Raw genomic sequence first — 27,870 nt, 5'->3', positions numbered from 1 at the left:
AAATAAACATACAAACATAAGGGAGAAAGCTTTGTTACATGGGCATGCAGCCCAGCAGAGATATTAGGGCTCATTAACCTCTGCAAGTGCAGTGAGCAAAGTACAATTTTTAGCGCAATCTTCATGTTTTTTTCCCACAATGCTTGGCATGAAGGGAACCCTAGAGCTACTACTTGGTCAGGAGTTGACAGTAGCTCCATGGTTTCCCTCCGTCAAAAGGTGCAGCATTGCTCAATCCAGAAAAGAGAAAGGCAGAAAAGACTGAGTGGCACTGAACACAATTATTTAGAAGTGCAAGGAGTGACGCAGATACCTCTAATGTGGTTTTATGCGCAACTGACTATGGGGAAGTTGCGGAGACCGGCTGCACTTACAATCGTAAATGTGCCCTATTTTAACTAGCAAGATAATTATACAGTTCTAGTGGTAAGACTGTTTACCACATAACACTAAAATGTTAACATGGAATTAGGCCTGTAACATTCCCACACAGGGCCATTATATCCCAGATGACTTGGACATTAAGGGGCAGATTTATCAATGTGAGTTTAGAGTTTTCTATTCATTCCATTAATCAAATGTTGAACTTTCACCCAATGATAAATATGCATTTAAAAATCTCATAGGAATGAATATGTATGTATGTATCTATGTATATCTTTATTTATAAAGCGCTACTTATGTACGCAGCGCTGTACAGTAGAATACATTAATGCAAACAGGGTGTTAATAAGATAATAATAGATAAATACAAAGTATAACAATAAATACAAGATAAATACAGCTGCAATAAGTTAAGAGTCGAGGACACAAGAGGAAGGAGGTCCCTGCCCCGTAGAGCTTACAATCTATATGGGAGGGTAACTAACAGACACAAATAGGCAAATATAAGTGCTACATGTCACAGTCTTTAACTTTAGCTTTAAAAAGACTGAGGGAGGATTCTCTCCGGAGGAAATCAGGGAGGGCATTCCAAATGTAAGGGGCAGCAAGGCAGAAAGGTTTAAGGCGGGAAACCGCAGTAGTAGTGGGGGCGCAACCAAATGATTGCTCTGCGAGGAACGAAGGAGTCGGCCAGGAACGTACGGAGACACAAGGGAAGAGATGTAGTGAGGAGCAGAGGAATGGAGGGCTTTGAAGGTTAAGAGAAGGAGTTTGTAAGATATTCTTTGTTTAATAGGAAGCCACGATAAGGACTTTAGCAGGGGAAGGGCCTGAACTCTCCTGGATGAGAGGAGAATAGAAAGTGGGTGAATTTTCCTGTGGTGAGCTCAAACATTTTGAAAAATCTGCCCAAAAGACTGGAACCACCGAGACCAAAACAATACTTTGTAATTGTAAAAACAACATCCCATTTGTGTGTCGATATGAAATGTATCCCTGTGAATGCAGAACCTGTGAATCAGCCTTTAAGCAATTGCACCTGCAAAAAATCTTTTGTATAAAAATAGTTAAAAAACAGCATTTATGAGCCTCTGGTTCTAACTGACATGTGAAACCAGACATATACAGTTAGTGAAAGATATGTTGTCATTTATAACTTTTCTGTCCCCATGTATTAACTGCATTTGAAGAATTAAGTGGATTATAACAGGAGGGCCTGGTTCTGGGCATGCAGATGAAGAAGGTACAGGGAATCAAACTTTATCCAGTTTATTATTTTCATGCATCAAAGGGGTTAATTTGGGGTGGGTATAAATATTGTGATATGTAATATGGAAAAGAATGTCTGCTGGTTTTTAATCTGATTTGGCTCAAGTACAAATTGCATGCAATTAAACCATGGAATTGCTCAGTGGAAAAAGTGTACCCGTGGTGATGCTTAATATAGTAATGAAAACATATGGCCAAATATAGGACCTTAACTTACTAAATATTTCAGGTGACTAAATAGTTTACTTATTTTCCAAAGCAAATTCAAGGAACAGAGGCTAAAAATGTAGTTTAGTCATAACTCTTATAGAATACAGTATCTTTCTGGGAGTTTGTGATTCCTTATTCCAGTAGTAGCTCTCTAAATAAAACATGGTGGAGACTTTGATTGTATAATTTTAATATATATTATTTATGTTTTGAGCTATTTAACATCAGACATAATCCAGTCAAGATCAAAGTTCAGCATGTATTAATTTCATAAATGTAGTACATTGAGTGAGTAAAACATAGCCATAATCCAAGGTTGCATTCTCTAGACCTGGCTATGGATGAAAATTCTAAAAATGGGTTCCCTGTGCTGGTTATGAATTAATATTTAGGCCACAAAGCTGATTAGAGCAGAGACCTTGCTCGAGACATTGGTGAACATCATTTAGCTGTCAATATTATTCTGAAATTTGCTGAACCCTGCCATATTCTGCCATAATTCCCAGAAATGGCACACATAGGTCACTGTGCAATTTGAAAAGCACATAGAAAAGGCTAAAAAAAAAGGCGGGACTTACATGTTCGCCGGTGGGATGGCGGGTCATGGCAACTCGGGGAGATTAGTCGCCCGCGAACAGGGAGTTTTGTCGCGGGCGACTAATCGCCCCGTGTGCCAGAGCCCTAAAAGGGACCTCATGACACAGTGCAGGCTGACAAGCAATCATTACACAATAGCAAATGCTTATCAGCCTCTAATGCAGGTCTAAAGCTGTGTTTATTTATACTGATTACATGTCTAATTGCAGCAAGTGCTGCTTTGTTGCCTGGTTAGGTTTGAAACCAGATAGATCAGATGTTAACACACGGCTTTACAAGTAATCACTTTATGTTAACAGGTTATAAAGTAAAAAAGATAATCTGTCTTTGAACATCTTCACATAGTTCTAACTGTGGGGTTCTCTTGACTGGGTTTTTCTGAATTCAGACTTCTTAGTACAAACTTCTTAGTAGTTGGATGCAATACACACATATATTATTATTACAAATGAAATTGTACATTAAAGGACAAGGCAACGCAAAATATAATTTTTTGCCTAATAAGAGAAAACAAAATTCTAAGCAGCTTTGCAATATACATTTATTACAAATTTGTAATGATTTTTGAGTTATTTGTATATATAATTGATATTAAAAGCAGTGTTTGCCTGTTCTTTTCTATTCTCTGCCCTGGCGGCTCAGACTGTTGAAACAATGTAACACAAGGCAGCAGACTGACAGACCTGCCTTGCTGGAGGAGACTGACTTTTGCAACATTGTTTAAAAAGTAACAAACAGCGCTACAAATTTTACATATTGGAAAATTGTTCAGAATTATGTTTTCTTTTATTATGCAAAATATTATTTTTGGGGTTGACATGCCCTTTATTGATAAACTGGCACTGGAATATTAGTCAGCATTTAGTAAGAAGAACTTTTCTCTGAATAAGCAGCAACAACAAAAAGATTCTGTAAAAATGAGATGAATAAAAATGATTTGAAATCACTCTCCCTAACACACTGACCAATCCACATTTGTTCTAGGCTCTGGACAACTTTTCTGAGCTGGTTTAAAGGTTAAAGGACAATAAAAAAGTAGAACCACTTTCAGTTGTAAAGTAGTAAGGCACCCCCCAAGTGATATTTGTTGTTTACTCTTTATTACGAATTAGGGCGGTGGTAGACGGGGAGATTGGTCGCCTGCGACAAATCTCCCTTATTTGCGGGCGACTAATCTCCCGGAAATGCCATCCCACCGGTGAGAATGGAAATCGCCGGTGGGATGGCATACGCGGCGCCACAATCGTCGAAGTTTCCTCTCAAGGCAACTTCCGCAATTTCAGCAAATCGCTGCGCTGCATATGCCATCCCACCGGCGATTTACATTCAAGTCGGTGGGATGGCATATCGGGGAGATTAATCGCCCGCAACAGGGGACATTTGTCGCGGGTGATTGACAGACTTGACTGGTGCATTTGTTTAAAAAGGAGAGTGTATGTAAGTAAGTGAGTAGAATCTCTGGAGGGGGTTACTTACAACTTGCCACCCCCCAGTGATATTAACTTATCCCTAATCTTATTCACAAACACATAATAAGCAAACAATTAATTAGATGTTTAATATTGTGCTAAATTGTTCATTTCCTTCAAGCCCAAATGTGTAAAGGGTTTGAATCATTATGACTGTGTAAATAAATATGCATAGGTCCAAGCACTTTCAAGATGCAGTAGTGGCTATTTTATGAGCCACCATAGCTGTGATTTCCAGACTGTTCTTGGAAGCTAAACCTTAAGGTGAGTATGAAAACTGTGAACTGAAGAAGTCCCAAAACCTTTTGATTAGGTAAGCTGTATATTTAATGTATAGATTCTTCTTCATATTCTTCTTCATAAAAATAAAACCTGCCATTCCTAGATAAAAATATGTAATTATGTATAACTTTATTTATATAGCGCTACAAGGATATGCAGCACTGTACAATCTTTCAATATAAACAATTACACAGGGAGGGAGTGTTATAATAAATATAATAAGTATAAATACACAGAGATTAAGTGTCATGTGGTTTGAGACGCAGTAGGAAGGAGGTCCCTGCCCCATAGAGCTTACAATCTAAATGTCAGTAATTAGCACTGCAACACTCCCTGGTAAAAATGAAGACCATTTTGCCAATGATTTTTACCCTTGATCTGTAATTGGCTTGCTACTTCCCTATATGTACAATATTAAAATATTCTCCCTTGGCATTCCAGAAAACTGGGCTAGCTGATTGAAAAAAGGGTTTCTAGGCCAGACATTTACTTTCCAGTAACATGCAGGGGCAGATTTTTTAAAAATGTGAGTTTAGAGCTTAACTCACCCATGTTCTATTCATTCCTATGGGATTTTTAGAAGCAAAGGCATCAATAGAATGTGGCTTAGTTTTGATGTATTTAGCTCTAAGCTCACATTTTGATAAATCTGCCCCATATTGCATCTTGCTCCCAATTGCCCCAGTTACACAATTCAGTTGTGTGTGCTGTGCCCCCTTTTGCATATTGTCTCATCTTTTGTCTAACATCATTGCAGCGACAGCCAAAAAGTAAAATTTGGGTCCGTCTTCCAGAGTTTTGACCTAAAGAGGAAAGGATATGAGATTGGAATGAGGTGGAGTTTAAAAACAGCCTATAAGTAGGTGGCCCATTAGACACAGAAAACATATGTCCTAATAAATCATTTTTTTTACTTTTTCCAACTAATGCTTTCGAATATTGTATGAGGTATTTTAAATAATGGTTGGAGTTTAAAAAAAAAGCTGAAACTCCCCCAGCAGAAGAAAGACAAAGAAGGTAAGAAAGGCCAGAAACCAAATTACTACCAAGTATTTCAGTGATGAATAAGAAAACCTTAACCTTTTAATTAAAAAGTTTTCCATATTGTGAAATGAGACATTAATAGCATTATTTCTGCATCATCCCATATTAAAGATTTATGGGACTATAGGACTAAGGATTTATGGAACAAGAGAGTTAAGAGTATTTAAGTGTATACAAGAGAAGAAAAGAAAGCATAAATATCCCTCTTTAGTACGTAAAGGTTGTATTAAGGGATTGATACAGCTGACGTTAATGGCAACAACACAAAAAACAAAGACTCAAAAGGTCTTCAAATCCATGTGTAAAAGAGGAATTTTTCCCTTCTGCAGAAATATTTAAGTTAATTTTCAGACAAACTTTATCCCAGGAAAATCAGTTTCAAAGTACTTACTTAATATTTGCTCTGAACAGACTGTACTCTTTGTTCCATAGTATGCCAGGTTTCTAGTAGCAAACAGAGGAAAATACTGAAATATTGGACATTGTTATGAATTTCTGGGTTGTGGTAACTGTGCATGGGGTTGGATAACAGATATTTGGATATAATGTAAAATAAAGAACCACTATGTACAACTGATACTTTGCAGTTTGGCCCCACTCTTTGCTTGGCCCATGATAGTCTTCTCTGCTTACACCTTTTATAGCATAAATATACATAATTGTATTTATTTCTCATTACCCATGTCATATTGGTTTTCTTAAACACTCAAGTACTGATAGCTGATAGATCTGCAATAAAAAAAACAACTTGAAAGAAACATATAAAAAGTTGCAAAATATCTGCAAAAGATTAAGAAGATGATCCCTGATCCCATGATGAAGTTTGATCTCGTGCAGCAATCAGATATGTTTTCAATATTCTAACACATTTTAGGGGGCCATGTATGATGTGGAAGGCAGGATGCAAAGTGCAAAAAATGGGCACAACACTTTTCAACTTGCCTATTACCCTACCTCTGTGCTTTAGGTGTCACCACAGAGACCTGTGGCCATCCCAAAAATACAGAGCTACCTGCATTCGACAGCACTGTATTCATGAGGGGCAAGGGGAGTCAGGTAGGCATCCCCCCTCTCCTACCTTTGAGCCCCTGAGTGCTCATTCACTTCTATCTGAGGTCCTCCTAAATTGCAGCAATTTACAGTAGTGTTTACACAGGACTTGACTTTCATCATGGCACTATTTTTATGGGATTGATTTTTCTATTGTGTGTGCAGGTTTCCTTCCACAATTTTTAGCATGCTTGTACATTATTTAACATTTGATTGACTATAGCGTTTTTGTGACTATTAGATGGTCAGTTCTATATAATAAAATATAATGATAATTTGGAGATTACATTTAAATGCTACATTGTAAGCTGCTGTTTTTCCGTATGTTCCGTTCTCTATTAGTGTATCTCTATATTATCCTTTCTTCATATAGTGCTGACATACCCATCTATCTAACTGCTCAGGCTACCCAGTGCTCATATACCTGCATGTAATTCTGAAGACAAAGAATGGGCACTTTTGTAAAGCATAAAAAAAATGCTAGTGCAGAACCTTGCAATTCCTCCTGGTTATAAGCCTATTGGTGTTGTGCACTTACTGTACCATTTACTTGTTCTGCTATATGTCGCTCGCCTCTCTCGAAGCTAGGGGTTTTATGGTTAACCTTTAACCATCCTGATACTCCCAAAATGTGTTTTTAATTTTCCTGAGTATTAGGTTACATGACTTGCTTTCATTTATTTAACTGTGCACATGATTCTGCCAGTTAAATTTTCCTACATTTTTTTGTCCTTTTTATTAGGTTAATAAAATAAGGGTTTTTTTTTAGCTCAGTGTACCTCAGGGGTATAATTATTCTATTTGTCAAATGCATTAAGCTGCTAATCAAGGTACTTATTTGTTATTACAGTGTCTATATCTAATAGAAAAAAAGATGCTTTATATATATTTTATTTATATAGTGCTACAGCGGTAAGCAGCACTTTCCAAAACATAAAATTATACACAGTGGTTAAGTTAATAAAAATTAATAGTTGTTCCATGAGGTTACTCCCCCAATGAGCTTACAATCTATGAAAAGAACAGAAAAAGTCAATTTTATGGGGGGGGGGGGGGGAAATAAAGTCAGCAGAGCAGTACTGAAATTGATTCCTAATAATGCATGAATAAAGGATTAATGAGAACTTGTCTTATTTCAGTGAGTAGAAGGAGGTGTAGGAGGAATAATTAGAATTATTTTATATATTGCTCCAAAAATACTTTTATATTGATATTCAAATTTCACTCATGAGTTTTGCTTACCTGTAGAAATAAGTGTCACTGTCCCACTAAAATAATATGTTTAGATTGTAAGCTCTACGGGGCAGGGACCTCCATCCTCTTGTGTCTTTGACTCTTAACTTATTGCAACTGTAACTGTATCTTGTATTTATTTGTATTTATTGTTATACTTTGTATTTATCTATTATCTTATTAACCCCCTGTTTGTATTAATGTATTCTACTGTACAGCGCTGCGTACATAAGTAGCGCTTTATAAATAAAAATATAAAAAAAAAATATAGTAAGGTTATTTGGCATGGGCAGTCTAGCATCTTCTAGGGAAGTAGTTTTGCAAATCCTATATATTTGGTCTTTTTCTCTCTATGGGCTTTGTAGCTGGTACTTGCTTAAGGGTTTAGCCTGGGGGTTGGCAGCTAAAGAATATGAAGAGTACCTCTAGCAATCCAAAATACAGTATCATATGTAAGTCTAAAAATGACAGGCCTACCTTATGTGTGAATCACCTAACCTTTACATTGTTTTTGTATTGGCTAGCAGCTTTTCAGCCAGTCTTAGATTAGTATATTTCTTAGATTCAAATATCTCCTGCCAGTATTATGTGCCTCACTCACAGCTCTATATCTGCTGTTAATCTAATATCAGCTGAAATATAAATAGTAATTGTTTTTTGTTAAGTGTAAAAATGTAATATACCAGCCCCCCCCAAAGAACCATGTCTCTCCTTCTCACTCTTTGGTTTATTAAATAAGGCCCTGAAATCAGCACAGCAAACAGAATAATAACTTTGCCTAATTACCACATTATAAAAGAGGCTATGCAGTGGGTTAGAGATTTTATGGACCACATTAAAGTGTCACTGCAGTTATAAAGTCACTTTGTGCAAGACAATTTTATGAGCCATTGAAGTCACAGAGGCTCAGTTTTCCAGTGTAAATCAGTTTTTTTGCAATACTTTGCCTTGTTGTTCTGACAGTTTGGCTTAACCCATTATTTTATTGAACAGAATGGCTGAATGGTATATATATACTGTATATATATATATATACAGAAAAGAGAGAGGAAGAAAAGGCTATAGGGCAGGAGGCACATAGGCAGTTGAGAAGTACTTTCACAAAGACAATTTTCGTGACTATAATTAAGTACATATAGCTGCACCTTTCAATATATCAAATATTAAAGTTCAGTGTACAGTTTTGGCAAGAATAAGCCTATAGAGAAAAATACATCATGCAATGATGTATTTTATATGTAGGTGTGCCTTTTCTAACCCTCCCCCCCCCCCGCATTATAAATACCTATAGTTTGTCAGTCAGCCGCTAGCTGCTTTTCTAGATCCTAAACACTAAAAAGGATGTCATCGTGGGCATCTACTTTTTTTTTCTTCTTAGAATTAGACACAGTAGGTTCTAATTGGGGTTAAGTTGCATTATTCTAAAGATGTGAAATATAATTTAAGATGGGCCATATTCCATCTTTTAACTTAATGTGACAGTTCATAATTTTAGCAAGACCTACTAAAGAAATGCATGTGTACTGATATACATGCCACCATACCACCTTGATGTGCCCCTATACTAGTATTCACACAGAGTTGAGTCTACATAGGCCATGTTCTGCAATGGTTTACACAGATCCCCTAATGAAATTATAAGAAGCAAATTGCTAACAACAATACTTCAACTGTTGAAGAATAATGGTTATATTTATAGACGTTAATGTTACATATTAGTACGTGGACCAATAAACTGTTTACATTTACAGAATCAAGTAAGGCTCTTTGATATGCAACATTAGGCAGAGCTGTGATGAGTCTCACCCTAATCCTTTGAGAATAAGTGCTGTAACTTCTGAACTCTCCTGCTGAGGAGAATATTGAGGGAGGTTTTCTTCATCTCAAGGAAAGTGCTGAGAGGCCTTTGAGGTTAAAGCAGAGATATGTTGTAAGTGGCACAGAATCTAGGCGAGGTGTGACCTTCCATCTGTACCTATTGTCGTAATAACAAACCAAGCCTGTTATGCAACACATACATCAACATTAGGGCATGCCTTCCCAAGGAGCAGAGCCCCATATGAGGTTGTAATAGCAGTCTTAATCTTCCATACGCTATTTATACAACTTGCTCATCCATGCTGTACAGGAATCCAGCCAATTTGCTGGAGAACATTCTTTTTTCAAAAATAAATGTTGAGTTACGTTGTATAAACAGTGTTGTAATATGCAAAGTAATAATTTATAAGGAATTTCTTTTGAGTGTGAACATCTCATTTTAAGTAGTAGATTGTTGTACCATGTTAGCCATAGCTCAGAAAAAGAAAAAAACTTTTTGTGGTAATGTGATACCATTTATTGGCTAACTGTTATATGCAAGCTTTAATGTCTAAAGAAGAAATTATTTTTTTTGTTGAAAGCTTGCCTTAAGACAAATAGCATAGCGTTACCACAAAAAGTATTTTTTAGGAAATGTTTTTGGGCTATATTATAAAGTATATATTATAAAGCCACATGGGTACTGGATGGCTGGAAAGGAAAATCAAACTTCACCCACCCAATCCCTGTGTGGCTCTACTGGGACTTCAGCGACAAACCAGCAGTAGGGAAAGCTGTGTCAGGGGAAACACATGCAGGCACCAGAGCTCCTGTCCTCCCTTCTCATCTCAAGTCTACAGCTCACTGACACCAGAGGTGTAGACTAATAGAACCCACACAGTAGTGGGAAACAGTAGTTTTTTTGCTAAATATGTCCCTCCCCAGCTCTAAGCCACCTGTACCTGGAGGCAGCTCCCTGTGTGGGTGGCCATGTTGGGACCCACACATGCGCTGGCCATGTGCCATAACATAATCAATAGAGAAATGATAGGGAAAATGTACCTTATGCAACCAATCAGCAAGCAGCATTTACTGGTCACCTGTTTAAAAGCCAACATTGTGCCTTTTTTTACATATCAGAATAAGGGTTCTGAATTGCTAAATCCTGAACCATATTTGGATCTGGTCCATTGCTACATGTATACCCAAATCTACCATTGATTTTGGAAGCTTATTACACCTGTAAAGGAATCTTTGGCGCCACATGTAGCACTGCAAATGGAAGATCATGCCTACCAAACAGTGCCAAACAATGCCACCATGATGTAAGGTAAGAACCTTGCATCTGACAGCATTCTAAGCACTAGTGATGTGACCCCCTTGACCTACTGCATATTTTTTCTTGGGAGTCTAGCTTTGCAAATAACAATTATTAGGTTGTAGTGATGAGCAACTTTTTTTGGCAGGCATGGATTCGCAGCAAAATTCCGCATTTCGCCACCAGCGAAACTGGTGCAAAATTTCACTGCGGGAAAAAAAATTGAGGGCGCATCAAAAAAGTTGCGTTTCGTACGTTTCACAGTTTTAATGTACATCGCTGTGTAAGCAACAGTATATTCATAGAAATATATATATGCATACATACGGGAAGTTTTTGATAGCTTTCTGTTTTGTCTACTAATTAGGAATTTTGTTGCAGAAACCAATTATTCAGAAAGCTCCGAATTTTGGGAGGACATATAGCATAGATATGGGATAATTCAAATTTTTAAAAAACAATTTCCTTTTTCTCCGTAATAAGAAAACACACTGTTTTTGATTGCCTCTGTCAAGCCTGTCCATGATATATTGCATTATAACAGCACATAACTGCATGTAATATCTAGTATCTTTACAATCAAAAGAATATATTATGTTGTTCTTGAACCTCCATTCAGCCCTAAGGCATGTTTCCCTGCAGCTTTAACTGTTTTCCATATGAAGGATTTTAGTTGGAAGATCAAAAGAGGACATGCTAGCATTAGCACATTTAAATGAATCAAGCTTTTAAATGTTTTATCAGTTCTCATACATCTCTTCACTTGATTGAAGGGGCCCTTTAATTACGCAGTTGAAAACTGGCATAATACCATAAACTTAAATACCATAAAAAGTGCAAATTTTTTTAAACCACTAAAATGGAGTTTTACTACTCTACTATTAAAGATAACACACTTTTAAGCTATGCACTCAGTGGATGTCAAACAGTCTGCAGAACACTGCTCCTCCATCTGAATCAATGGGTTAAAACTATTCCCTGCACTAAATGGCATTTTTACAACCTGAACTGTTTACAGTGTAAATAATAAAACTCAGAAATGACACAATCCTTATTAAATCAGGAAACATAAATACACAACTACCATATTCAGGCAAAGCTATTTTGGTTTTTAATTATTTAATTTCAGCAGCAAGGTTTCAAAATAAAAAGGCAGAATTACTGACACGCCATAAAAAAAAAGATATGCTGAGTACTCGGTGACGGCCACTTGGAGAAAAAAATGTGTTTTTTGAAAAAAAAAGGGCCTGTTTGTTGTATTTTCTGGCTTTTTTTTTTTGTTTAAGTGAGTGGTTTTGACAAATTTCTAGAGCTTAATTTCTGATTCTGCAAAGCAAACACATTTTGTAGTGAAGAGGGAGAAGTGGTGTTGAACAGACCAAGGGGCAGAGAGAGCACATAATGTGAGTAGAACTCTTCTATTCATTTGTCTCTCCTTCTTTCTTACCCCTATTGTCTTTTTATAATGACTGCTGTCTTCTTCATTGTCTTGTTTTTTCTCTTGTGTGTCATATGTATTAATGATATCATGTAAAAATGCTTAAGGCTACACAGGCTCAGTTTATAACATGGATATGTATGTATATATATATATATATATATATATATATGTATATATAGATCATAGTTTATTTAATGATTTGTACACACAAACGTTTAAATATACCAAGTGATATTTTTCATGCTGGTTCTACTTTTTTATATATTTACATCTGTTTCCCATGCATGAGGTCAGGAATTGGGTGCTATTCATACACATTTTGTATGTACACATATATATATATATATATATATATAGAGAGAGAGAGAGAGAGAGAGAGAGAGAGAGATATTCATATACTTATACATATATTAAAAAGTGAGGTTGCCTCTTTACTTTTTTCCCCTTAATTAAGATCTCTTTTCTAGAGCTAGAGCAGTTTACCTTTCATAAGCAATAATCACAGAGTTTTTACTTTTAAAGCAAATCCAATTATTTTGTTGCTATCTGCTCATATGTTTTTCTAACCCCTTGTCTGTATTGTCATATGAAAATAATAGAGTAGCATAAGTTACTGTTGATGCAGCAAAACAAAGGAAATAACAATTACAAGAAACAAAATGATTATGTACAGTTTTAAATGCAGGGCAATATGATTTTTTAACATGGAAAAGGTGCATTTTGGAACAACCTTGCTTTCTAAAAATATTTTCTGTGCATTAATATATCTGGTAAAAAAAAGAAATGGCAAAAATCAAGAAACATTTAGTTTACTAATGGGAATAATCTTTCAGGTTTCAGGGATGAATCTTAAATTATTGTTTTTGCTATTCTAAATTGTTGGTATTTAACATTCTGTGTAAGCTAGACAGCCATACATACATATTGACTTCTGATCTCTCTCTCTCTGTATATAATTTTTTTATTAGTCTTTCATTCATATATTATTCTACTAATAAGTAAAGTGTTCAAGAGTCAGAATTATTGCATTACTCTTGTGGTCTGCGTCATCTGCCATATATTTTCCTGTCATAATGCTGTGTATTAAATAAGATTTAGTAGGAGATGAGAACCATACCCCTCAGGGCTTACAATCTAAATGACTTCTATTCTTTGGTTATGCATAGGAAACTGATAACTTGCTTCCGAGTCACTAAAAAACTTTTATAGGAAGCTGGACATCTGCACATACTATGAACACGATTCTTCTGAGAACTCAAAATATTTTTGCAGTAAGTGTCGATATAGGAAATAGCTAAATATCCGAGATGTTAGATAACATAAAAAAACAGTCATATACACAGGCCAAAAACATTCATCATTTCCTAATTATTCTCATGAAAACTTACTGCACGTTGATGTAGACTGGTGCTTATTGAGTTGCAGTATCTTAGTGAGAATTGATAGCATTACTTACACTACTTCAGCCTCTGGTTGTTCATCACAGGGGATTTCCACCTAAAACAATTAAAAAAAGCTCTCTTCCAAACAAAATCTAGTTCCCAGTAAGACTTGCATATCTTATGGTAAACCAACTTGGAAAGAAGCTTGCAAGGCATTGTGGGAATTAGAGGCTTAGCTAAGGAAGAGCTGACTTTTACTATATTGCTTCAAGAGTGAATAGAAAGTAACTGAAAAACGCTGCATGTTTCTGCAAGTAACTTTAAGATCACCGAAAATTTGATGTAATGTATATTAGAGTTGCAAAAACTTACATTTTATTTTATTATTACTCCCCAAAACATATATTGACGCACTAGTAAATTGAGAGCAATTTTAAGGGATATAAGGGAGTTTATTTTAAAAAAATTCTAATCTATTAAGATCAAGTTGTATATAACCAAGGGGCATTTTACATTACATGTATTTTTCTATACATATAGCTTATAAACTATTACAGCTGATTTATTCAACATGTTTATTGCCTTAAAAATAACCTCCCCACAATTAGTTTTACTAAATTTACTAAAATTATAGCAAAGTTATTAAGACAAAAATCAATTTAAAACACATATATGCAAGTTTAGACTGAAGGATTGCCTTTGGTTTACTGTAGCTTTCACTGTCCAGCAGGTTTGCTTAGTGTTACTACTGCATTCATTTTAACATTTCCAGGACATGTCATACTGAGAGGCTCCAGTAGATGGCAATGTAACTTCTGTTGTGTGAAAGAATAGAATCAGAACTCCATAGTAAGAGTCCTTAGTGTGAATCTGTGCTCTGTTTTGCTACTGTCTGTAAATTCTACGGCAGTACTGACACCTTTTAGGACTCATATAATACAAGTTGCTCCTCTTTATAAGGGTTTCATTTGCTGTCCTAAAATAAAACAGAATACAAGCTTACCAAGGAAAGGGATTCTGTACTACAGGAATGGGATCTGTGCAAAAGTGCTTGGGGCCCAGGGTTTCCCACTGGTTAATATTTTTGTAAAACAAAAATATGATTTTTTTTTTTTTTATTACATGATCTTGGATTAATGGTAGCTTTAGGGTTGCCACTGGCTATTACACTAGTCTAGTCGGTAACAATTAAACTTGATGATGTTTTGGGAACAAAGGCAACATATACAGATTAGCTGGTATTTTTTCCAAAAAAATGTGGCAACCCTAGCTAATTTACTTATGATCAAATACAGTCTTAATTATTAACTGTTAATTATAGGCCAGTGATTAGACCAGAGATTATACATCATTCACATAAGTAGATGCCCCAGCAGAGCTGTTTAACATTCCTATACCATCCACTCCCGCTAAGGCCAATTAATCTGCCGGTTTTTGGAGTGTGGGAAGAAATGAGAACCCTGGATGGAATCAAATCTAGGACCCCAGTGCTGCGTGGGAGCAATGATACTCTTTGAGAAAACTTTGTGCCTTTTCTTACACACAGATGCAAATCATAGCAGCTTGATCCCTGTCACAAATAACTACATAGTTACATAGTTAAATAAGGTTGAAAAAGGACCAGTGTCCATCAAGTTCAACCCATCCAAGTAAACCCAGCACACCTAACCCCCACCTACCAATCTATACACTCACATACATAAACTATAAATACAACCACTAGTACTAACTGTAGATATTAGTATCACAATAGCCTTGGATATTCTGATTGTTCAAGAACTCATCCAGGCCCCTCTTAAAGGCATTAACAGAGTCTGCCATTACCACATCACTAGGAAGGGCATTCCATAACCTCACTGCCCTCACCGTGAAAAACCACCTACGCTGCTTCAAATGGAAGCTCCGTTCCTCTAATCTATAGGGGTGACCTCTGGTGCGTTGATTGTTTTTATGGGAAAAAAGAACATCCCCCATCTGCCTATAATCCCCTCTAATGTACTTGTACTGGAGCACTTTTGGAAGATTCACACTTTAGAGGATATTTTTAAAAACAGGTCATTAACAATACATCATATATTGCAACATTAAGGAGCAGATTTAAGAATCCTCAAGCCTTCGGGCTTAAGCATTTGAATACTAAAACCACACAAGACTTCCCAAACTCTTGCATGATTTCTTCATCTAAATAGCATGCTTAGTGCAAATTGGACTTTTCTCTGACAAAATATTGAAAAGCCTGAAGGTTTGAGCATTCTTAAATCTGCCCCTAATACTGTGGTGCCCCATTTAAAGTCACACCTAATTATAAAGCTGAGTGTTGATTTAATGCAAGTTTGTATGAAAGTATAAAATTCCATTATGCACAGAGGGGGTTAGCTTGAATATAGCTGAATAAAACCAACATTGATTGTCACCACTTGTACACAGTATTCCACTCCAGAAATGATTTGCTATCTAAATGTATTCCAAAATTTAGAAACAAAAAAGCCCAACAACTTGATTAGCAATTATACATTTACTTAAGATTTGCCATTACATTTCTTTCCTAGTTCTCTAGCCATTTAAGAGTAAAGTAAAAGGTATATGCTGCACTAACCAGTGAGGTAGCTAATGTCAGCATGTATAAGGCTTTGAATGAGGACAAATAATACAACCTTGTTGGGATGAAATTCAAGCCCTACTGTAGCTCCGCATGTATGAAACTGTCCTGAAGGACATACTCACTTTGTTGTTGGGCAAGTCAATCAATGGGCTTTCCAAGCCACAACAAATACTAGCAAATCATCCACTATAGTGCAGATTGCTATTGCATCCAAATGGAAAATGCCATCTCTTGCCTCATGGAGGGAACTTCATTAAAAAAGATAGCAACATGAGTATAGCATTGCCTATCTCCAAAATAAGGTCCCTAAATTCAGAGATAGCTCCATTCTGGTACAATTAATGTATTACATGGTTACAGTGTTTAGTTTTATTTTGGTAGTGTTCTTTTTTCTAAAACATGTCTTTACTTTGAAACTACTGGTACCACACATTGATGCCCTTTCTTCTAATTTGCCATTATAGGCAAGGGTAATGTTTCTATGGAAAGATGCTTTTCTATCATTTTGAAGGTATAAAATAAATAAAACATAATTTACAAACAAAAGAATGAGGACAAATAATTTATGAAATAACCGAATTGTGTCATTAAGGGGCTGCTTTGTCACTGTTCGAATTTGAATCTTTTCTAAGATTACATTTTTTTGTGCACTAAAACTCATTAATTCAAAGTAGGATTTCCAAAACTCGATTGTTCAATATTTATTTAGAGCAAAGAATTTCAAAAACTCGAATGTAGAACTTCAAAAAAACATTGAAAAGCTTGTAAGCTGCATGCCACCACAGGGAAACAACACTAAATGCCTATGGTGCAACACATAAAGGGAGCCCTGTACTAAAACAGGATTTGCGGTGTGCCTGAAATTGCTGTGCCATGCCACTTAAAAGCAAGGGAGGCACAACCTGCAAATATTTGTGCATAGGGCATTCCCTATTAACAAGCACAAGTAGGGTATTTGCTAAGTCCGTGGCATATTAATGGGAGTGATTCCATGTCCATTTCTTTACCAAATGTTTTATAAATGAGCCCTGTTATACTTAGTAAGCTGCAGTTGTCAACTGTGACAGCAACAACAATTTATATTTTGGGTTCAATAGAAAGGTGCATTTGGGGTTTTTGCTGCTAATGATCTTTTGGTGTTTTATACATTTTTGGTTTTACTGGCACTATATTTTTGTTGGATTTTCCCCTGTTGTTATTATTGCTATAGTGCTGACATATTCCACAGAACTTTTCAGACATTATACATTTATTATATAGATTGTAAGCTCTACGGGGCAGGGACCTCCTTCCTCTTGTGTCCTCGACTCTTAACTTATTGCTGCTGTATTTATCTGTATTTATTATTATACTTTGTATTTATCTATTATCTTATTAACACCCTGTTTGTATTAATGTATTCTACTGTACAGTGCTGCGTACATAAGTAGCGCTTTATAAATAAAGATATACATACATTATACATCATTCCCTGCCTCAGTGGAGCTTACAATCTAAGGCCCCTATTATATTAGCATACATTACGGTCAATTTTATCAGGAGCCACTAAACCTGCCTATATATTTTTTAAAGATGGGAGGAAACAAGAGTACCCAGGGGAAACCTACACAAGCATGGGGAGAACATACAAACGCCTTGCAGATTTTGCTTGAATAACCTGTTCACACTGCTTAGCATGCATGACAGTCTGTGGTTGGCACTATTTTGTTTCTTTATACTAATAATATAAGTTGCAAGCACATAATCTAGTCTGTGTGTGTCTTCTGTTTTTCTTTGTTATTTTATACTATAGGTTTAGGAAAGACAGTAAAGTTGCAAAGCCACTGTTTATTTTTGTTCATTGGTTTCAATATTTTTCTGCTGAATACTGATATATTATAGTGGGTATAGCTAGTACACTTCTGCCCAGGTAGTTAGTGTTAGTGCTAGGGACATTAAAAAACAAATGGTCATTTTCAAATCTGCGAAAAAATGGTATTTTAGGGTTTGTAATGTAAAAAACTATGGACGAGATTCGATTTAGGGGGGAAACCTTTCCTAATTCAGTTCTATTTTCTTTCCATAAGCTTTAATAGAGTGTTCATGTGATAAACAGTAAGATACGTTTTTCTCACTGAATTGCATCTGGCTCTATATGGAAATCTGGCACTGAATTAGGAGATAAGTAGTGATGAGCGAATCTGTCCAGTTTCACTTTGCCGAAAAATTTGTGAGTCTTCCAAAAGATTTGCAAAACGGCAAAAATGTTGTGCATCAAAAAAATTGTTGTACGACAATTCTTTTGATGTGCAAGACAATTCTTTTTATGAGAGAGACAATTTTTTTTGACGCGCAACAATTCTATTGCCGAGCGAGACAATTCTTTTGCCATGGGTGACAATTTTTGGACCTGTGGCGAATTTTTCAGCGGCAAATTTTGTTTCACAAAAAAATCCGCCAATGGCGAAACACGGAAATACGCTGCGAATCTGTGCCTGACGAATTTTGTCGCCCATCACTAGAGATAAGCTGTTATCATAAAGTTGAATCTGGTTTGGTATAGTCTAGTATGACAGGCCCAAAGCATGGCTTCCTTTTAGGTATGGAAGACATTTTTACATTTATAATTTTGCATTGATTTTGACGAGTGATAGAAATTTTTTGCAAAAGGAGAGATATATATTTTTACTGTTAGCTCCATGACTGCATTGGGGTATGTACACAGAAGTGATATATTGTTCTTGCACCTAGGTGTGCTTTGTTTCAGTACTCCTTGAATGTGCCTCAAACACTGGTCTAATACTTATTATAAGAGATGAAGGTTGGTTAGGCTGAGGCTTCGGTGTGCATTTAAATGAACATCATGGATTTCCAAATTGTATGTATGTATGTATGTATATCTTTATTTATAAAGCGCTACTTATGTACGCAGCACTGTACAGTAGAATACATTAATACAAACAGGGTGTTAATAAGATAATAGATAAATACAAAGTATAATAATAAATACAGATAAATACAGCAGCAATAAGTTAAGAGTCGAGGACACAAAAGGAAGGAGGTCCCTGCCCCGTAGAGCTTACAATCTATATGATTGTATATATATCTATAAATTGTTGCCTTACAGCTGGTGTATTTTACAAATTCTAGAATCTATTACACACAGACAAAAAAAAATGTGCGTGCATGCTTAGACAATCAGAAATACACACGCAAATACACACAGACACACATATACACGCACACTTTTACACATTATTATTAACATTTATTTATAAAGCGCCAACATATTCCGCAACGCTGTACAATAAGTGGGTTTCATTCACTGGACATACATCATCAGTATCATACAGAACAGTGCAGATATTTAACAACTTAGTGAGTTTAGTTTTCTAAATTTCTAGTTCTGTAAGTAATCTGTTTGCTTAATGTAAACAGTTTTTAAATAGAGGTATAGGATCCGTTATGTGGAAATCTGCTATCCAGAAAACTCAGATAGAGTCCATTTTAATCGAAAAATTCAAGTTTCTAAAAATGATTTCCTTTTTTTCTCTATTTATAAAACAGTACCTTGTACTTGATCCTAACTAAGATTACGGTAAATGAATCCTTCTTGGGGGCAAAACAATCCTATTGGGTTTATTTAATGTTTAAATGTGTTTCAGCAAGATGCGGTCATCCAAATTATGGAAATATCCCTGATCCAGAAAACCCCAGGTCCCGAGCGTTCTGGATAACATGTCCCATACCCGTATATATTAATAATGATACAGGGTACTCTTAGTTGATTCTTCCTCCCCCCTGCCTTAGAAGGGAAAACTTAACAAAGAGTAATTTTTAATGTAAAAAACCTCCAGTTTACATTTTCTATACAGGTTATTGGAATCTAAAATGATGCTGATATTCAGATTATAACTTTATATGTACGAGTTTGGGTGTATAAATTATATGTATATGCCAGATCTAGGGCTACTGCTAAGACAGATAAATATACTCTGTTTTGTTGACACCCCAGCAATATTGGGGGTACTTTATTTTTGATATATTAATAGTAATTTAATGCTACTCACAAGGATTCTTGATATTCAAGTGTGACCACAGAAAGTGTCTTTGAACAGGGCAGGAACAATTACCTTTTGTTTGAAAGGTTTGCTTACATTTACTACAGTGCTGCTTAGTAAGGTCTGTATTTTATTAAGCTGTGAGAATGAAGAGGATAGGAGCAGAGCAAAGATCCCAATGAAGTATTAAAATTCACTGATAATGAAATCTGAAATTGTTCTAATGTAGCAGAAAATAATGCAACACTATTAAAACATGTGTGTAAAATAAAAAGGATTACAAAAAAAATGTGAGTATTCATGTGATAACAGTATTGCATTAAAGGTCAAGTCATACAAATATATCATGACTTGAAAACTCTGCTTACCAAGAAGTTAAGCAGCATCTGCAGCCTTTCCTTCTTATTCTTACTAACTCAGATGTTTGCCATAGAGGTAAAAGTCTTTAATATGTACCCAGACTACCTTGCCTAGATGTCGCAGGGTGGAAAAATTTTTTGGCTGCTATTAAACAAGCAAAGCTGGAACAGATATTTGAATGAATGAGGTTGTTAGTTGACAGAAATGGCTGGTAGCCATTTTTACCTCAAACCTGCTGTTGTGCTCATTTTGGTTGACAGTAACTTTTATGTTAGACGGTGACTTTACATGAAGAGATCCAGATGCCTGGAAAGCAATCTCCCAGTAAGTCTCCAGGTCTAAAGTGCCCAACCTGTGGCCAGGGAGCAGCCTCAATTATCTGCAATTATAGTCTACTTTTATAGGTCATTCACATGCATTTTACCCTGCCAAGAATCATATTTCTGCATATAGCTTGGAATTTACATTTTATTTGTTGGTGGTAATTTTAGTTGTGCCAGGGGCTGGTATTTAAATACAGCTTGGGCCTAATTTAAAATGTGAAAATGTGATGTTCTGTAAGAGGCAAGACAGGCTCCCCAACCTCCCCCCCGTATTCCTTTTTATTAAGAAAAAAAAAAAAGCACAAGCACTATATACATTTCTCCCAACATCATATGCGTTTTAATACTTCTCTGTATTACAAACTGAAAAAAAACAAATCAGAAAACTGTCTTCATCTGAATTTATAGTATTTAGAAAAGGTGCCCAGTATCTATAAATGGGTATATGCTAATCATGCAATATACCATATGTTTCTAAGACACATTACATGAAAATAATAGGGCTCATTTAATGATGACAGGGCGAGGTTTAAAGTATAAAAAATGAAGCAAAGCACAATATTCTCTGCACTTTATGCCTTGCTCTGTTTTGTTTGCCAAAGGGTGCCATTTTTTGCATTTCTGGAACTTTTGAAAAAGTATTGGTCTGTTATTGTTGTGTTGCAGGATGTGAGGGCCGCTGTGTTACCCCTCAGTAGTTGGGTAAAGAATGCATTAAATTATGCAAAGCACGACATTCAGATGCAAAACATAATGTTTTTTATACGCGATGCAGCAGTTTCCACAGAATTTGAGTGAAATAGATGGCATCCACTAAGTAGCGACCACTGCAACTTGTGTGTGATAAACCTACTTTGCATTATTCACAAAAACCTTTCTACAGAGAATTGCATAGACCCAACCCCATGTCACGAGGCCCTTTTTTAGGCTTAAAAGGATTCTTTCATGACTTTATGGTGTACTTTTTATTTCTAAATTACACTGTTTACATAGAAAATAATTCACTCTACCATTTAAAATGTTATTCTTGTTGTAGTATTGGTGTGTAGGCAGCCATCTCAGTGCATTGTGCCTGATTCTGATTTGCAGTGCAGCACTACATTGTTGTAACACTTGTTTGGCTATGATATGGCAAAACCCAGGCTAGGGATTGGTATTAGAGCATGTGTTACATGCGACCTTAATACACAGGAGTGGGCCTCCGCTATATGAGAGGTATTAATGGAGCTGAGGGTGTAGTTGAACTACAACTATATAGAGCTTGTGTGGTGCAGATGGAATAATGGACGCCAGAAAGGTTCTTGCTTATGAACTATAGTACAATTTATTGGACAAAGGCACAACTTATTAGTGCAGCAGGGTTATACTCACAGACACAGCAGTATAGAACGTGTGATCACCGTGGACGGTACAAAGGTGACACTGAGGCACAGAATAACCCACTTGGAGGATGCACAGAGGATTAGTTGACACCTGAGATATAGACCTTTCAGAAGGGAGTGTTCCGGCCGACTGTGGTCCAGGGGAGAGCTCCTAACACTGGTACCTGGCATCTAATAAAACCGGTCCCTAAAGAACGACTACAGAGCCGGGGTGGACTAAACCCTTTTACAACTCCTGGTTGGGGCTATTAACTGCCCTTGCTAGATAATCTGACTGTCCTCACCACTCCTAGAGGGTGCTATTAAACAGACTAACTGTGCTGGCTTTACCTCATTCACGGGGCCCTGTCCCCGACTTAAGGATTAGGTGTTACTCTTTACTGGGGCTTTATGCCTCCAGGCTCAATGACGTGAAGCCTGAGACAACAGCAGCCAGAGAGGAAGACACTTCCTTGTGCAAGACACTATATAGTCTGCACAAGGGGAGTGGTCAACCTGGGCTAAACCTATAGGGGGTAGCCTAATAACTGAAATCTGAGTGTAGAGGGCTCTGCCCTATTACAGCACAGATAAGGAAAAGATAGGGGATAACACCATAGGGAGCTTAACCCTATGGGTCCCTTCATTGTGACTGAAGTTTAAGAGAGCACAAGTAACGTGGCTGTAGCACCCTGGGAAATAAAGAATATGACTAGCCCCATGTGAAATTTCAAAATTAAATATAAAAAAATCTGTTTAAAAATGGATTTTAAAGCAAGATTCTGCTGGAGAATATTAAACCTTTTTCTTAAACCTTTTTCATGTCTGAGTGATATATCAATGAAGGCTAATTATACATACAAACATTATGTTTTACATAATTATTTGTTCCCTTACTATACATTCTATGTTATTTCAAACTGCCACACTATATAAACACATTTCCCACCATGACATGCACACCTACACCTTTTCTAGTCATTATTAAAATTTCATGGCTAAACATAAGGGCAATCTCAATCTCTATAAGGGCCCAGCTACTACATGCTGGCCCACTGCCTAATCACCAAGACCTAGCTCTTACCTATATAGAAGGACCAGATAGTCTGCAAAGAGCTGGATAAGAGTACCAATCAAACTCTTGTGCAATAGTTAAAGCTAAACTTCCTGTTTAAAACAGAAGGTTCAGCTCTTAAAGAGTGCATATAACTATTTACAACCCCAACAGCAGCGCCATCTAAATAGAAGTGCTTACCTTACCTTATGGCAGAAGCAATCCTGGCTAGTTTTACAAGATCACTTTTAAAATGGTAAAAGAACGGGATCTATGTCACTTAAGGAATCAACACATAACCTAATAAGGAGGGCTTGTGGGGTATAGATGGTATACTGGTAATAAGGTAGTTGGTGTATGCAGAAGAGGAGATAAAGCCCATAAAGAGCTTTGGTTTTTAGCTATGCGACAGTCCTTAAAAAGTAGTATTTTCACCATTCCAAACAAAAGAATAACTCACCTGTTTTACTGGGATTTCACACCACAGGACATTAGTACATGAACATTTAAGGTCTGTAATAGGAAGATAATATGGGGAAATACAATGAAAATTGTAAAGAGAAAACCATAAATAAGAAAAAAATGCATTTTGCTATTTTAAAAGACCTGTTTAAAGATGCCAGATTTTATGGTGCAAAAACAGAATTTACTGGTTACAACTTTGAATGGAAATATCTCCTTCTTTAGGTTACTCAACTTCAGGTAAACATTGTGTTGGTATTTCGTTACCCCATAAGAAATTTCTGATATAAGACACATGCTTAAAGGAGAAGGAAAACAATTTTGGCATTTTACTGCCAATGGATTAGCCACATTAGTTCAACCTAAAATGTTATATTTGTTTTTCAGAAAGCTTTAACATACCTGAGTAAAGAGCCCTAGAAGCTCCCTTTGTTGCTGCCATTTTAGCTCTAGGGGAGTGAAGTTATATGAATTCTTATGGGAGGAGGGAGCAGGAGAAGAGAGAGAAAAGAGCTGTGCAACCTCTGGCCCAGGAATGAAGAATTTTTTTTGAGAGAAGAAGTCAGATACCCAAGAACATGTTTACAAAAAAGGAGACAAGAAATCCTGTGGTTTTTTTTATAGAGGACTCAGTGCAGCTTTTCTGTGAGTGCTTAAGGCTGTATTTACACAGACCTTTTTGATAAAGTTTACTTCGTTTTTACCTTTCCTTCTCCTTTAAAGGAGAATTAAATTGCCTCCAAGCCCACTCCTAAAGCACCCGCTATTTCCTGCACCACCCATTACTCTCACATCTGTGTAGCTGCTTTAAAATGCAGAGCTGTACATTGGCATTGGCAGGGGCCTCTCCTGCCACTTCTGATTCTCTCCTGTGCAAGCACATTAGCAGAAGCATATGCAGTTCTAGACATGGCTTTAACTGCACATTCTTCCTATCGGAAGAACACAGTTTTTCCAAAGAGATGCAAAATGGTGCCTGTCAACCCTGCATTTTTAAAACATGTCCAAACATAGGAGCACTTGTGAGAGTAACAGGTGGGAGGGAGCAGTGAGGGACTCCTTTGGATGAGGCTTGGGTTGGGGGGTGGGTTTATTCACCTTTAACGTGAACATACTCCCAATAAGCAGCATGTTGAAATATACTGCTAGATCAACCTTTATAAGGATTTGTAGACTTCAGCCTATATACAGATATGAGACGGGACCTAGGGTTTTACGGACGAGAGATCTTTACATAATTTGGATCTCCATACCTTAAGCCTACAATAGGATTGTTTTGCCTCCAATAAGGATTAATGATATCTTAGTTGGGATCAAGTAAAAAATAATGTTTTATTATTACAGGGAAATGGATATATTTCAAAAAATTTAATTATATGATTAAAATAAATATGGGAGATGGCTTTCCCGTCACTCAGAACATTCCAGAAAATGGGTTCCAGATAATGGATCTCATTCATGCTTTTATTAGAAACCAGACAGTACAGTATAGGACAAAAGACAAGTAAGGAAAAGAAGAAAACAGGAAGGTATGGTGGACATTAAACAGGGAGGATTCCTGTTAAAATACATAACATCTGGACCTTTATGAGTACCAGGCTCATTTATCTTGGTCACTGTTTACATTTCACCTGTCCTTCTCATTCCTTCTTACTTGATGTCCTGTAGAGCCTTAAGATAGATAGCTTTACTAAAATAACCTTTTAGATAAGGCCACTCCGGAATCCAACCAATGATATACTCACAGGTAGTCTGGCCTTTGTATATTCTAAGAATCAGTTGCCAATGAATCTAATAGAATGAACATAGAATGATTTAAAATGCTAAAAGCCCTAAGCTTAATATAGTATTCAATATTGCAAATGCAGGTACTGGTCTGCAAACTGCTGCATATATATCTTCATCCTGGTGCTCCCCATCAGAATAATATAGAGTTATGCCAACAGAGTAGGTCAGAGGGCAATAATATGTCACAAGTTTTTAATGAGGCATTGAATAGTGTGATGTTAGATGATTCATGCACTGCAGAATTTTCTGGGCCTCTACTTGCTAATTATTCCCATGTGCCCTGCTTTGGCACTTACTTATAGGTTGGTGATATCTAGCAGTTTAGTATTGACTCGTATTCATAAAATGAGCAATGCTACCCTTCTTCTTCAGTATGATACTCCTGCAGTTACATTTAGATTCTTTATTCATATATTAATTATTTTTTTATTATGGGTAAAATAATCATATTCTGTCTCAAAAACAGTCAACAAACTTATTTACACCGGTATCACTGAATTCTATTTAGCACAAAATTTATTGTTTACGTTTAAGTAACACTTGCATAACACTGTGCATATTTTTAGGCAGTCTTGTACATTTTTATGAATTTCATAAGAAAATGTTTTGCCATTTTAAAGGCCAACTAAAGTCTAATTTAATTAAACTATTACTATAAATTATTATTTTTTGGAGCACATTCATCAAAGTACGATTATTTCCAAATACAAAAAATTTGTATTTTTTCTAAGTTTTTGTACTGTGCGTATTTTTTGCGACTTTTTTGTTAATTTGCTCGACTTTTTTCGTACTTTGCAACAATTTACGTGACAATTTGTGTGGCAAAATCGTTTTTGTTGCAACAATTACGAAAGTTTTAGATTCATTAAAACTTCGTTATCGTGACTTTCCTTGGCCCAAAGTCAGAAAGGTTTTCTCGCCGTTGACTATCGGAACGCCATTACGATATTATTGTGACTATTACGATTTTTTCATAAGCATTTTTGTGACATTTCCGATCATCAGAAATTATTGTATTTAATCCGAATTTTTCCCATTTCAGGATTCCAATTTGTACTTTGATAAATCTGCCCCTTTGTATGTTATAAAATGGCCTATAATAATACATTTTTAAATTGGTCTTCATTATTTATTTTTTATAGTTTTTGAATTATGTGCAGAAAAAATAAGTTAAATACATAAAAGCAACATCAATGCCTTGCTCCATGAGTGCTTAATCATATGATGTGAAACAATTAATGCATTAGAGATCTCGTTCTAATAAAGATTTGTTTGTTTTTAGCTTATTTTTCTTCCTGTGTGGTTCCTTAGTGCCTTTTCCCCACTTTTCTTGGTTGAAGTATATGGATTTTATGAACCCTTGCTGAGGGTATGGGGCTGGTGCACCCGGATCATGCTTTATATTGGCCAGTTGTTATTTACATTCATCATAATCATGTGGTTTATGTTCAATTGTCTTTTTTTCAACCTAAATGATTAGGTTGCTATTGATTCATTTTGCTGCAAACAATTATGGCAGCATAACTTTCATGTTGTGTGAATCCAGTAGTAATCACCTGTGGTAGAGCAGCCTTTTGTGCTACAGTGGCACTCTGGACCATTAACTTTAAGGGTCCTAGTAAAGAAAGTTCCAGCTATGTCTAGTTTGTTTATGGCCCCTTTACTGACTCTTCTTATCTAAGAAAGAAGCACTGCTTTCACTACTGCCAATTGTTTGCACTTTGCGCTCTGCCCCCACCTATAAGATTTTAAAGTAGTTGTTTCTAAGGACACAATCTACATAGCCAGCATAAAAGTTGAAAATTATCAGTTATATATTTCCAGGTTTAATTAAAGTCAACTGGAACCGTGCGTCACTGGCAAAGGGTAAAAACAGTGGGGGACTGGGCCCTCCAATGGACCACTAGGGAATGTGACATTCAGGGTCCAGTCTCACAGAAGTAGATGTAGCTAGTGCTAAATGTTGTAGGTGTATAAAGGCCAATAGAGTAAATAAGAAAGAGCAGCTGGGAATTACCCCTAAATGGAGTCTAATGGTTGATTGTCAAGTATTCTGGCAGCCCTGTCCAAACCTGTTTTAAAGTTTAGGTAAAAGTTCTTCAACATCTACAGCTGGTTCATAACTATTGGTATTCAGGATGGTAACAGTAGAATATTACAAAAGAGGTCATTGTCATTTGTGTCAAAGCAGTACTACACATCATTAAGTTAACTCCAACATATATAAGGTTTATTATTAACTAGAGATTATACAAAATCACATCAAGTAAGTGTGGATTAATAAAGTAGAATATGTTTCCATGCCCCAATTTATAGTCAGTTCTTACAAAGTCCTTGAACTTGAGCAATTCTCTTCTCAGTAGCAACAGTGACTACACTAATGTATAAAAATTCAATTTCTTTT

Source organism: Xenopus tropicalis, chromosome 4, assembly GCF_000004195.4.
Source record: "Xenopus tropicalis strain Nigerian chromosome 4, UCB_Xtro_10.0, whole genome shotgun sequence".
Taxonomy (NCBI): Eukaryota; Metazoa; Chordata; class Amphibia; order Anura; family Pipidae; genus Xenopus; species Xenopus tropicalis.
This window is presented reverse-complemented; position numbering follows the sequence as displayed.